At 42.9% G+C, this 14,463-nt stretch overlaps 1 long non-coding RNA gene across 1 annotated transcript; it reads left to right on the top strand.

Moving 5' to 3' along the window:
* Nucleotides 1-6,760: 6,760 nt before the first annotated feature.
* LOC102547711 (uncharacterized) lies at nt 6,761-14,165 on the top strand. Its single transcript, XR_015629597.1, has 5 exons — nt 6,761-7,070; nt 7,984-8,089; nt 9,309-9,470; nt 9,986-10,169; nt 10,380-14,165. It is a non-coding gene; the product is annotated as an uncharacterized LOC102547711 (long non-coding RNA).
* The last annotated feature ends 298 nt before the right edge of the window (nt 14,166-14,463 follow it).

Raw genomic sequence — 14,463 nt, 5'->3', positions numbered from 1 at the left:
AGAGCCTCCGTCTGAACACACGGGAAATTCCCATCTGGCAACTTTACACTTGGTTCTATTTCCAGGCTCTTACTAAAAGTAACCATGATGCTCATGATATCCACAACACCCTCCCTACAGAATAGCCACCTTTCAGAACCTCTAGCAGAGGCAGAAATCCCTCTCCACATGGCTACAGAGACTACCACTGTCTATTCAAAAGCCAAGGACACTACAGTGCTTTGTGATCTCAGGAACACAGGAAAACACATTCACTAAATAATATTAGGTAGGTCAACCACACTCTAGTAGATGGCCCTAGACTCAGGAGTATATGAGCAGCACAAATCAAATTCTATGGGTCATTAAAAAGAAGAGAAAGAGGAGGAGGAGGAGGAGGAGGAGGAGGAGGAGGAGGAGAAAGAGGACAGAGTTGGGGAGGGAGACGGGGTTGGGGTCTGGGAGGGGTTAGGGGAAGGAGTGAAGGTGATATGATCAAACACATTATATGAAATTCTCAAATAATTCATAAACATGTTACAGTAAATGTTAAAACTCTAAACACAATATAGAATGTGTTACACAGAGCTCTGATAACTTAATCTCACACAAAGAAGTCGTTTCTTATTTTGCCTTGTGGCAATTATTTCCACCATTGACAATTACAGTCATTGTTATAGTTGTCGGAGGACATGTTTTATTCACTCACAACTTTAGTGAGAGCCTACTATGGTACACAGATGACTCCTTATTCGCAGGAAGTGTATTTCATTTCAGCTATCAGTTGCGTTTTGGGGCTGGGACTGTAGCACAGAGGTTGAGTGCTTGTCTAGCACTCAGAAGAATCCCATGATTCTACCAATGACGACTGGTGGTCAAGGAAAGAGACTAAGGGCTGGAGGTGTAAGGCAGGGGTAGATAGTATGCACAAGTACAGGCAAGGTCCTGAGCGTGACCCTACCACCCCAACAAAGAAGACAGACAGAGACAAAGATTGACTGTAGATAACCATCAGGAACAACTGACCTGCACATGACCAGCCAGCCAGATAGACACACACAACACATAAACATACAACACACACACGCACACACACACACACACACACACACACACACACACCCCACAGTGTAAGTCCTAAAATCTAAATCCTTCCAGATCTTGTGTTGCAAAACATATACTCTTTTTTTTTCTTTTTTTTTTTTTTTTTCTTTTTGGAGCTGGGGACCGAACCCAGGGCCTTGTGCTTGCTAGGCAAGCGCTCTACCACTGAGCTAAATCCCCAACCCCACAAAACATATACTCTTTTTTTTTTTTTATTAACTTGAGTATTTCTTATTTACATTTCGAGTGTTATTCCCTTTCCCAGTTTCCGGGCCAACATCCCCCTAACCCCTCCCCCTCCCCTTCTTTATGGGTGTTCCCCTCCCCATCCTCCCCCCCATTGCCGCCCTCCCCCCAACAGTCTAGTTCACTGGGGGTTCAGTCTCAGCAGGACCCAGGGCTTCTCCTTCCACTGGTGCTCTTACTAGGATATTCATTGCTACCTATGAGGTCAGAGTCCAGGGTCAGTCCATGTATAGTCTTTAGGTAGTGGCTTAGTCCCTGGAAGCTCTGGTTGCTTGGCATTGTTGTTCATATGGGGTCTCGAGCCCCTTCAAGCTCTTCCAGTTCTTTCTCTGATTCCTTCAATGGGGGTCCTGTTCTCAGTTCAGTGCTTTGCTGCTGGCATTCGCCTCTGTGTTTGCTGTATTCTGGCTGTGTCTCTCAGGAGCGATCTACATCCGGCTCCTGTCGGTCTGCACTTCTTTGCTTCATCCATCTTGTCTAATTGGGTGGCTGTATATGTATGGGCCACATGTGGGGCAGGCTCTGAATGGGTGTTCCTTCTGTGTCTGTTTTAATCTTTGCCTCTCTATTCCCTGCCAAGGGTATTCTTGTTCCCCTTTTAAAGAAGGAGTGAAGCATTCACATTTTGATCATCTGTCTTGAGTTTCATTTGTTCTAGGCATCTAGGGTAATTCAAGCATTTGGGCTAATAGCCACTTATCAATGAGTGCATACCATGTGTGTTTTTCTGTGATTGGGTTACCTCACTCAGGATGATATTTTCCAGTTCCAACCATTTGCCTACGAATTTCATAAATTCATTGCTTTTGATAGCTGAGTAATATTCCATTGTGTAGATGTACCACATTTTCTGTATCCATTCCTCTGTTGAAGGGCATCTGGGTTCTTTCCAGCTTCTGGCTATTATAAATAAGGCTGCAATGAACATAGTGGAGCACGTGTCTTTTTTATATGTTGGGGCATCTTTTGGGTATATGCCCAAGAGAGGTATAGCTGGATCCTCAGGCAGTTCAATGTCCAATTTTCTGAGGAACCTCCAGACTGATTTCCAGAATGATTGTACTAGTCTGCAATCCCACCAACAATGGAGGAGTGTTCCTCTTTCTCCACATCCTCGCCAGCATCTGCTGTCACCTGAGTTTTTGATCTTAGCCATTTTCACTGGTGTGAGGTGAAATCTCAGGGTTGTTTTGATTTGCATTTCCCTTATGACTAAAGATGTTGAACATTTCTTTAGGTGTTTCTCAGCCATTCGGCATTCCTCAGCTGTGAATTCTTTGTTTAGCTCTGAACCCCATTTTTTAATAGGGTTATTTGTCTCCCTGCGGTCTACCTTCTTGAGTTCTTTGTATATTTTGGATATAAGGCCTCTATCTGTTGTAGGATTGGTAAAGATCTTTTCCCAATCTGTTGGTTGCCATTTTGTCCTAACCACAGTGTCCTTTGCCTTACAGAAGCTTTGCAGTTTTATGAGATCCCATTTGTCAATTCTTGATCTTAGAGCATAAGCCATTGGTGTTTTGTTCAGGAAATTGTTTCCCCAAAACCATCAAATGGAAAAAAGATAGCATTTTCAGCAAATGGTGCTGGTTCTACTGGAGGTCAACATGTAGAAGAACTTGGAAAAAACATATACTCTTATGATCTCAATTTCCCCTCACTTTTTGTTACTGGTTTTATCATAACTAACACAGTAGGAAGATGTTACAGCAAGATTTATGTAAATATTAATATATTCATTGTTTCATCAAAGTGCATTTCACAATTTCAGTTTGTAGAAGTGGTTATGGAATTTTTTTTTCTTTTCTGATCCAAATTTTAATGCTTACCACATTTCCATTAATCAACAAACAGCAAAGCTGCCCTTGATGTCCAGCTTGTCTCTCCCCTAAAAGGAGCTGCTTTCCTGCTTCCCTGCAGCTTTCGAACCCTCCAGAACTTCACTCAACTGGCATTTGCCATCTCACTGTATCTAGAATGACTCACTATGACAATTTTAAAGAACATGTCCAGTGCCCTGGGCCTCTTGTTCCAGGACCACCACAGGCTGCAGCCTTCCTTTGGGATTGTTTGGCCTCCACTCTTGTTCCAAAAGAGTGTGTGTGTGTGTGTGTGTGTGTGTGTGTGTGTGTGTGTGTGTGTGTGTGTGTTTACAAGTAAAAGAACACATGAAGGGGTGTGTGGGGGTACAAATGAAAGAGCAGATGAATGTTTGTGTGTGTGTGTGTGTGTGTGTGTGTTCCGATTCCTCATCTTTCAGAGATTGAGTAGAGAAAATAAACATGAGCGTGATGTTTAAAGAACCATACATGTTTAAGAAGGAAGCCTAGACCTGAACAGAAGTCCCTCCCTTTTCAGATGAAGGCTGGTATGTCTGGAGAGGTTAAGAAACTGACAGAGAGGCACACAGCTGGTAAGTAGTCAACACCATCTGAGCTGTAAGTGCTGGGCCAGCGGAGCTCTTTGTTCAATGCTGCTTTTGCTCAATTCTCATTCATCCTTCCTGGGTGCCATTATTGCCTAATCTGTAATCCAACAATAATAACCACTCTGCCCCTCTCGTAGAGTGCTGAGATGACATGTGCAAATGCGCGTTAAAACCTTTGCAAATGTCAGATGCTGTTTAAAGTGAAAATTATTTCAATCAAGAAATAAATGCATACCATAAAACATGGATGAGAAAACCATTCATGAGTGGGAAATACTCTGCAAATGGCCTGCCGCACTCATAATTAAGTTTTCAATTACATCTAAGTACCAAATAGAACTGAGGGGAGATAAGATTGTCGTCCATGCATAGGGCCAAAAGAAATCAGCATGTGTCTAATGGAAATTACACAACTACATGGGGCCTAATGAAAATTGGGTTGTGTCACTAAAAGCAGGGCATTTTACTATGCCCTTTTGTCTGTCCCTTCCACTCTTGACTTCCTTTCATGACACTCATCAGTGATGAAGCCTTGAAGCTATCACCATAATGGAGAAGATGGGTTTTCTTATTCAGGAATAAAGTGAGTAACCAGGTTCAAAGGAAGCGAGTCCAAGGAGAGAGACATTATTTGCAGTGATATTAAAGTTGTACTCAAGTTTTAAAAAATTCTGAGAAGCAAAAATAGGAGAAGCGATGGGGCAGCCCTCAAGTTCTTAAACATTTAATCTGCATGGAAATACCGAGAATAAAAACCATGCAGAAAAACAGAAGTAAAAAAACCCAGAGTGCAATAGGAGGACTTCACTAGACCACACGGTACGACTGGTATTGGGGGTGGGGGTAGTTGTTCAGAAAGATAAATTAGGATAGAGATTTTCTTTTTTTCTTTATTAAGTTTTTAGGTTAGCATACAAAAGACTGCATTCTGTCTCGGCATTTCTGTACTTTGCTCTAATTTGTCCACATTTCCTTCCTTCCTGATGTCTTCCCTTCTGCCTTATCACAAAGATCCATCACCCTCCCCACCCCCCCACCTCCTTCAAGATCTCTCCTGAGTCATGACACACACGCATTCACACACATGCACACACAGGCACACAGGCCCACATACACACACGTACATGCATGCACACACATCTATATATAACTCTAAGCCCAGGATCTGCATAGAGGAGAAAACATACAGTATCTGTCATCTGAGTCTGATTTATTTCACTTCACATGACGATCTCCAGTTCTACACATATCCCTAATAAATAATATTCCATTTTTCTGCAGCATGCCTGCATAAAATTCCACTGAGTGTATACAACATTTTCTTCATCTGTTTGTCTGTTGATAGACATCGAGGCTGAAAGATTCCTCGCCATTGTGTGGCAATAAACAGGTATGTGCCAGTATTTCTGTAATACTTTGGCATCCTTTGGGTGTATACTCAGGTACAGCATAACTGGAATTACTAAGAAGTTTTTCTTAACTTGAACATCAAGTAAAGGCACTCCCCCACATCATGTGGCAAACTTTATTTAGTAACTCCCTCTGTGCATGGTTATTTATTACCACTACCTCCTGATACACCCGGAAATTCCTAAACGGGTCGGCTAAACTAGATCACTCCATTGTGGAAGAGGAATCTGACTCAGCTCCTTTTGCTTGCTTCCTCCTGTCAGTAGGGAAGAGTAGACGGTGGTAAAAGTCATGAGTTGGTTAGGACCAGAAACTAAACACCTTCTGCTGAGAGGAGAGGGCATTAGAAACGACTAGCAAGGTAGGGAGGGTATAGTGGCAGGAGAGTAAAATAGGCTGTCTAGGTGGCAGAACGGTGGGAGAATACTGCAGTAGAAAACCCCAGAGCAAGCACTATGTAGGAATCTAGATGTCAAGGAGATCTTATGACTGCCAGGCTAGTGGCTGCAATCCTGGTGGACAAGGGCAGCTTGGTAACAACAAGACAAGACTTCTCTTCGGAAAGAACTGAAGAGTTGGCCAGAAATGAAGGCAGAGACGAAGGGTAGGAAAATAGGCCCAGGTTCTGCCATAGCGACACAGGCGGGAGTTTGGATCACTGTTGTAAGGGGCTCATTCTGGGAATGTGGTGCAGAATTAGAATGGACCGGCCCACACTAGGACTGCACTGAGGCTGATCAGTCGAACTCTGGCTGGACTCACTTCCTTTCTATCTTCCTAAGTTGAAAGACATCCCCAAGTCTGGAAGAAAACTAAATGGATGCAAAGCTTTAATCGTGCTGGTAGGACTCTGTGTTCCTGTAATTCCCTGATACGTCTTACTGTATTTGCTTACTCATTAATTTAACCAATATGGAATGCATAGCCCTTGCTGTGTTTCAAGCATTGTACATATCCCTAAATATCAATACCTACAATGATCCCATGAGGTTGGCACAATGACAATCACCACTTTACAAATAAGTACACCAAGTCCAGAGCCCTTAAATAACGTATCCAGGTCACGCAGCTGGCTAGGGATGAGCCGGAACACGACTCCAAGCATCCATATCAAAGTCCCTATTTCTAAATACTACCCCACCATGTTGCTGCCTTTGTCCTGCTTCATCTGTGCTGCTGTTCCCCACTAGAGTCAAGGACTTGAGTCATCTTTGAATACCCAGTGCCTAGTGCATTACCTAGTACATAGAGAGCCTTAATAAAAAAAAAAAAAAAAAAAAAAAAAAAAAAAAAAAAACCCAACAGGTGAATCAATGTGTGCCTGCCATAATGAATGCACAAATAGTGAGGGCTACAAGGTCTATGACAGAAGATGAAACAAGGGAATGCTAGACTTGGGTAGAAAGGTCTGCTGGACAATACAACAGAATGCACTCAACGCCCAGGGCAAGGAGCAGCTGCCTGGTGATTTGAATAAGAATGGCTCCCGTAGGCTCCTGTGTCTAATTGTTTTGGGTGTGACAATCTCTGAAAGGATTAAGAGGTGTGGCCTTGTGGGAGTGGGTGTGGCCTTGTTGGAGGAAGTGTGTCACTGGGGGTGGGCTTTGAGAATTTAGAAGCCCAAGCCAGACCCAGAGGCTCTCGCTCTTCCTGCTGCCTGTGGATCCAGATGTAGAACTGCCAGCTTCTCCAGCACCACGTCTGCCTGTATACTGCCATGCTCTCTGCCATGGGAATAACAGACTAAACCCTCTGAAACTGTAAGCCAGCCCCCAGTTACATATTTCCCTTTCTCGGCGTTGCTGCAGTCATAGAAGCTCTCCACAGCAAGAGAACACTGACAAGACTCCTGGTAGAACTGCAAAAGGAGGTGCTAGTCTATGGCTCATAGCAGGAGCTGCGGGTGAGTAACTTTTAAACGTTAGCTGAGGTTAGAGGGGACTGAGATACAGGAAATATTTGTACAATGAATGCTGTGCTATTTATAAATGTCTCATCCCCCACCTCCCACTTGCTCCATGGTATTTATGTCCTGCCCTCAGCTGAGACTTGGTTGCTTGCAGAAAGTGATTATTCCCCAGGTCATTGACAACCATCCTGTACAGGTGGCACACAACCATCTCTGGTTAAGAGTCAGCTTTATTCGCACAGCTCATATTCACAATATCCAAAGGACAGAGCGTCAGTAAGCATAGACCTGATCTCCCTTAAAGCATGCAGCCAGGAAGGTCATTTCTGAGAAAAGCTTTCCTAAACATTTGAACATGTGATGGTCCCTCTGTTGTTTTGTGCACAAATGTGGATGAACCTAGGAGTTGAGATGGACAGATAACACATCCCCAAGTTTCTCACTGTCTTGTAAGTCCCTCTCCAATCAGAAATTTAGTAGTCAGGTGGCATCCCCTGTAATTTCAAGAGAAGGAGAAAAGTGGCTAATATAGATTGAATATGTACTTAGCCATGGATCTTATTCCAAGCGCCTCATACTCACCCGCTTACTGAACATCACATCAGCCTCTGTTTTATAGAACCAGAGCACATAATGAACTTGGGTGATCTGTCCAAGATCACTTGCTAAATAGTTAGTAGAGGCTGGGTTCAAAATCAAATCAGTTCACCTCCAGAGCCTGTGCGGAGAACCACGGCACTAAATAGATCGTCCGCTCTTCAGTATAGCAAATACTGCCATGACTAAAGCACAGAATTGACTTCGGAAGCCATACTGGCTCGTTTCAGACATGTATTCAAAACCCATGCACTGTGTGCCTGTTCCAGACTGAGTGAAATCAACCAGACTGCTTGTCTTCTTGTAACAGATATGAAGAATTCTAAACCTCTCAGAGGGATTCCACAGGGGCATTGACTGTAGAGTCTCCTGATAAAGCCTCTTCTGATCAGAGATGTGTGAAAACAGAACCCAAGGTAACCGTGAACTCTGCTCCATGCTAATGGTTGGTGCAAATGATTTTTTTTTTCAAGCTACGACTGCTGAGCCTGCTGCTCCTGCACACTTTCTTCAGGCCAAACTTATTACAATTAGAGAATGCCTCAACAGGACCGGGTGCCTTTGGCATCCACTTTCTACCTTGGCAAAAACCCAGTCTAAGAAGGCTCTCTTTGGCTCATAAGGACCAAGCCTATCCAAAGCAAACAGTTCCCATCACTGTTTACAGCAGAACAACCTTCTTCCTTTAAACAGGCGAATGTGGAAAATCACTCTGCCAGACATTGCTTGTTATTTTAGCTTCTGAAACTCAGAGAGGAGCCCCACCCAGCCAAGAGATCTAGTGCTCCTCCAATGGGAAAAGCATAGGTTGGGAAACACACCAAACGTCCAATCAGTGTTTATGAGGCAGCGTTGGTTTCTCTAAAAGCACATCATTGTCTTAACTACTTAACTGATCTCCACCCAATCAGCCCGTTTTGGCCCAACTTGAACATGCTCCCCCCTTTTCTGACACTACCCAGAAGAATTGCATAGTTTGTTGGTGTTCCTCTGGACTGGCATTGGCAAGAAAGAGCTTCGTAAGTTGTCTGCCCGTCATTAACTTTCACGACTGTGTCATTATAGACTCCTAATTAAAAAATGAGGATTATCACGTTATTACTGAAATGTTTGTAGACAATCAATAGTGCATGCTAAGTTTCAACAACAGGGCTGGCGAGGTGGCTTGGAAGTTAAGAGCACTCACTGTCTTGCAGGGAACCTGGGCTCAATCTCCAGCATCCTCACGGCAACTCATAGTCATCTCCAAGTCCAGTTACAGGAATACAATACTGTCTTCTGGCCTCTGTGTACATCCACATGCATGCATCCTTGCAAACACATTTAAAAGAGACAGAGGAATGGAGGGAGGGAGGGAGGGAGGAAGGGAGGGAGGAAGGGAGGGAGGGAGAGAGGGAAGGAGGGAGGGAGGGAGGGAGGGAGGGAGGGAGGGAGGGAGGGAGGAAGGAAGAGAGAGAGAGAGAGAGCTGAGACTTCACAGACCCATAGCTGAAATTCAGTGAGTCATGGTAAGGCCTCTGGATGGCATGCCCAGTAGTTGGCAGTTATATGAAATCAAAGAAGGTAACTATAAGCGAAAAGACATACGTGATTTGGATATGGATCTTAGCTGTTTTCTTTATCCTCCATTTCTAGTTCTCAAGTGCTAGGCATTTGACTGAGTTGTACAGAATATTCACTGCTTCAGACTCTAAAATGACGAGGCCAGCTAAACTCTCAGTGTTAAGTGGACTGGGAATAGCAGTGCTCATTTTTACGGAAACTGTTCTAAAGACGGGAACAGCACAAAAGGAAAAGGTACTATCACCAACCCTACCCTACGGAGGGGAGAGGTGGGCCTGGGGTGGGACAAAAAGCTTAAGAGCTTATTTCTGATTTAAATACACTGAAGTATTTAAATGCCTTACAGGGGTTAATTTGGGGCCTTCCAAGCTCCTGGTGGCTGATGGTCATGGACACCCCTGCCTCTACCTTTCTTGCTTACAATGGAAGGGTCTCTGACAGCATATGCTTCTCTTTGCCCTGAAGTGAAAGGCAGAAAGTAGATGTCAGCTCTACTGTCAGAGTGCCTAATGCTCCGGCATGTGCTAACACATGGCTCCAGAGAGTTCTGCTCCCACAGACCGGCTTTTATATCCCTAATCCCAGGAATCTGTGTGTTGTGCATGAAATTACAGCCTATCTGCTCTATCTGTCTGGGAAGTAAACAACGCCAAGACCAGGCACCAGAGTTATCAATCTGTTTATCCTCCCCAAGAGTATTTGCTTGAAATGTGAAAAATGTATTTAAATCATTGTCTTTTTTTTTTTAGAAGATAAATTCAATGAAATTTGAGAGATTTTCTTAGAGAGAACATTCCCGGCTGGCTAGTTTTCATTGTAGGGGAAGATGCTAGGAAGACTGCTATGGGAGAAAAGTCGTCAGCATTATTTCTTACCTATGAACCCTGCAAGCTACAAGCTGTTATGCAAGCTGTAGCCACTGGTGCCATGGAGGTATGTCTATTATGGGAGAAATCAGCCACTTTCTGACTAGATTTGAGACTCACAGGAGGAAACGCACACCTAGAATTGTAAATCTGGTCAAAAGCCCATGGCTGGGAAGGCCACAGGCCCTGGGGATAGGAGGGAGGGATCTACAACTGTTGTTTTAATGATGGGCATATTTTCAAACCACCTCCTGAATATTTACATTTATACTTACAGACTAGAGCTTTTCTCAGCCCTGGTCAAGAAGCTTCCCTCTGCTCAAGGTGCTGTGAATAAGTGACTGAGAGCTTAGCACTAAACAGAACGGCTACACCACCTTTTTCAAGGCTTGGGGAGGAAATGGGAAGAGTGCAGGAGCTGGAGAAAGCAGAGGAATGCTGTGAATTGCCGTCTTCTGGACACGATATGGCCATTGCACTCATGGACTCCCAACAGCTATGTTACTTGCACAAGATCAGCACAAGATAAGGCCCATCAATCTTCCCTGTGGGTGGAGAAGGGCTCATGAAGCATCACCTCTTCCCGAGGGGATATTGACAGCTCATTATTGCTGGAGGAGAGGGAGTAGTTACTATCAAAGACTAAAAACTTTTAATTAAAAAGAATTTTAGTTTTGACGGTTAGGAAGCGATAGAATAATTCCATAACTAATACAAGTTTATTTTAAAACAGACTTCGAAAGTACATGTTCTAAGTATCTAATACACTGATTACTATTACTGGGCAGCTTTTTATTTTGTTTTATTAAAATACATAATGCCCACCTCGATTCATTTGTAGCACTGTTAAACTAAGTAGGTCGACTCTGTCAAACCAGTGCCACAAACTTCAGGTTGAGTCAATTGTGTTTGCTTCTGTTTATTTATAAACCCCGCCTCCTGCCCAAGAGGGCCTGAAGTTGCTGTTACAGTTAGTCACACAAGTCCTTCAACCTCCAAGTCTGGCAAAAACCAGTATTTCTGGTTCCTCACTGCTTGTGGAACCTTACAAGTACTGATTCATAGCAACCTGAGACCTGTGTAGACTGGCTTCAAATAACCCTCAGGAGCAGTCTATGCGAATCACTTATTTCACTAGCCAAGAGGGGAACCAGCCAAAGTTTTGAATCCTGTAGACCCTGTGTCTTTGTTATCAATGCAGGGCAGGCAATCACTTCTACCACCAGCCCTAAGTGTACCAGGCAAAAAGAAAAAGCCCAACTTGAGAGGGAACGTCTCAAAGGCATCGTGTCCTTGGCTATGACTGTCAACTGTCAACACAACCAACATTATCTCTCTTCTGCCAACTCAGGGACGGACATGTCTGGGTTCTGTCATCACTGGCTTTCTTCTCATCAAGACAACTTTCCAAAGGAAGGCTCCCACTCACATGTCTCCACAGTTTATTAGGAGCCAGGGATTTTCCAGGAAATCCCTGCTAAAGGGCTGGCTGGGCAGTCAGTGTTTGATAACTCAGAGACACAGTGTTCCTTTGGGCTATGAACCTGTTACCTCTCATCTAGCCTCAAACAGTCCTTATGCAAGAGCTTTCAGAGAAGAAACTTCCTGATTCTACAGAATCTAGGGTTTGTTATCCAAGGGACAATTTTCTCTTTTAAGCTTGAGTTGAATTAATACTATTAAACCAGGCCTAGTTTTTTGTTGTTTGTTTACTAGAACTACATTTAGACTAGAACTAAAATACATATAGACTAGAACTTTTCTCAGCCTTGGTCTTAATTCATTCCTAGACATTTTATGGCTTCTTTTTTGTTTTGTTTTATTTTGTTTCAGAGACAGATGTTCTCCATGTATCTCTGGCTGTCCTGAAACTCGCTCTATAGACTAGACTGGCTTCGAACTTAGAGTTCTGCCTGTCTCTGCCTCCCAAGTGCTAGGATTAAAGGCATGTGCCGCCACTGCTGGGCTATGGTTTCTAATTAGAAGCTAACCCTGACTTTCTCCCACCCTCCTGTAAATATCTTATGGGTATAAAGTTAAGAGCAGTTTATACTGTGATGGTTCAACTTGAAGATCCACGTTAGAACTCTCCAGGCCCCTTTCTTCAACCAGCCTTTCTTCCTGAGGTTCCTCACTATTCCTGATGAAGGGAGAAGTAGGCAGTGCAGGCCACCCCTCATTACTGTTGAGGGGTTTCACTCTGGGATCCCTTTGCCTCTGCACTTCTTCAGATTTGACTGACAGTTCATCCTTAGTAGCAGAGTGGCTCCAAGACTTACAGAAAAAGCTTTTCCTCTCAAAAGGCTATTTTTCCTCCTCCTTACCAGAAAGTCCTTCACCAGAGTAGCTCTACATGATGCCTAGCACATTATCTAACGTACAGCAATGTCAGTAACTTCTAAATGAATGGTTGGATGAGAAAACTTTGAATGAATGAATGAATGAATGAATGAATGAATTTTCTCTCTCTTCCATTCTCCTCTTTTAACTTCAATCTCCTGGGCACTCTTTCATTCACTCTAAATTGTTAATCTACTCAGTGGGTCTTTCTTGAGAAGCCTGTCAAGTTGAAAAGAAGGAGATTTTCCAAGTACAAATCAAAACATCCTATCCTAACCCTCACAGCCTTAATGTTGATTGGCAACTGGGCTGCATCTAAATTCACCTAGGGTAAGGCCTCTGGTATTACCTAGTTTGGTTGATTTAGGAAGAGACATCGTGACATGTTCAAAGTACCAAGCCCAAGAGCTAGGGTCCTGGACTGAAAAAATGAAACAAAACTAAGTACTAACATTCATCTCCCCGATTCCTACCTCTGGTATAATATGATCAGTCACCTCATGTTCCTGTTACCATGCTGTCCTGCCACATACCTTTAAAATCTGAGCCAAATTAAACCCCTCCTTCCCAAGATGGCTTTTGTCAGGTGTTTTGTTCCAACAAGTCACATAGCTAACACGCGCGTTAGCTCCACACGAAATACTACTTTCAGTGAGAAAAAGTAAGCACTGATTGTCTCTGGATGTTTCCACTGCTCATTCTTCCTTCAGAGTTGTCAAGACTCTTACAGATAGCAGGAATTTCTGACTGCTCGGTCTTTACGAGCACACAGGATTTGAAAAGAGGGTGTAAAACATGAAAACAAAAGAAAATAATCTTTTAAAAGAACAGCAGTCTCATTGGGTATAGAAACCACACTTAAAGGCAGGTCCTAGCAAACACAGAAGATGGCCAAGACAAAATGAACTCAGTGGTATTTTGTAGACATTTTGTCTCACAGTGCTTTAGCTTTTTGTTTGTTTTGTTGGATTCTGGTCTTACTGGTCTTCTGCTTGCATACTATGACTTCTGATTTTGTGTTTTTAATGATGTGTGTATATGTGTGTGTATTTGCATGTTTCTTGTGCTTTTTCTTGTTTTCTGTTTGTTTTTTGTTTTGATAATTCTGGTTTGTTTAATTCTGATTTGTTTAGGGCTTTTTTGTTTGTTTGCCTCTTTGTTTTCTAAAAAGAGAGAAAAGAAGGCATGCAGTTGGGTAGATGAGGAGGTGGGGAGGGTATGAGAGGAGTTAGGGAAGAGGAAACTTATTAGAATATATTGTATGAAAAAAATTACCTTCAACAAGTGTGTGTGTGTGTGTGTGTGTGTGTGTGTGTGTGTGTGTTACAATTCTCAGTACTAGGGTGACAGAAGTTTAAAAGTCTAAAGACAGCCTGGGCTACACTGAAGGCCAGTTCTTTGTAGTAGTCATCGTCCTACAGAAGATGAAACAAGAGGATTAGGAATCCAGACTGAGTTACACTGAGGAATCTTTTCTCAATTAAGGAAGGAAGGAAGGAAACTGAAATGACATAAACATATATTTACTTAATATCTTTATTTTACCAACAATTAAAATATTGCCTGAAAAAAATAAGATTGCATTTACAATGTTACTGGAGAAAAATTCACAATGAAATCACATATTCTTTCTGCCTCTTTATTCCTATCCAAAAGTCCTCTGTTTATCCATGCCATCAGAAATCAAATGGGAGCAATAAAGAAATAAAAGATGTCATCATTGTAATCTCTTCCTTTCCATAATTATCAACGATTAATCTTACTAAAGAAAGCAAATGGAGATGTTGGCCATCGTGTCTTGTAACTTTCATCTCATTACTTCATCTCCAACCACTCAAGATATCTCCAGCGGAAAGGTCTGGTGTCCAAAAAAGCAGTCCCTAAGACAGGAGGAGCAATCATACAGATTGCAAACCAGCTAGAATGGTTTCACACGAAGCCCTTGGAACTAGAGACTTCTCTGTTGCCATTTGAGACTGAACCTAGACATCATTATCCACTCCTGCGATAGGCAGCTTCTA

Source organism: Rattus norvegicus, chromosome 9 (genome assembly GCF_021556685.1).
Source record: "Rattus norvegicus strain SHRSP/BbbUtx chromosome 9, alternate assembly SHRSP_T2T, whole genome shotgun sequence".
Classification (NCBI taxonomy): Eukaryota; Metazoa; Chordata; class Mammalia; order Rodentia; family Muridae; genus Rattus; species Rattus norvegicus.
This window is presented reverse-complemented; position numbering and strand designations above follow the sequence as displayed.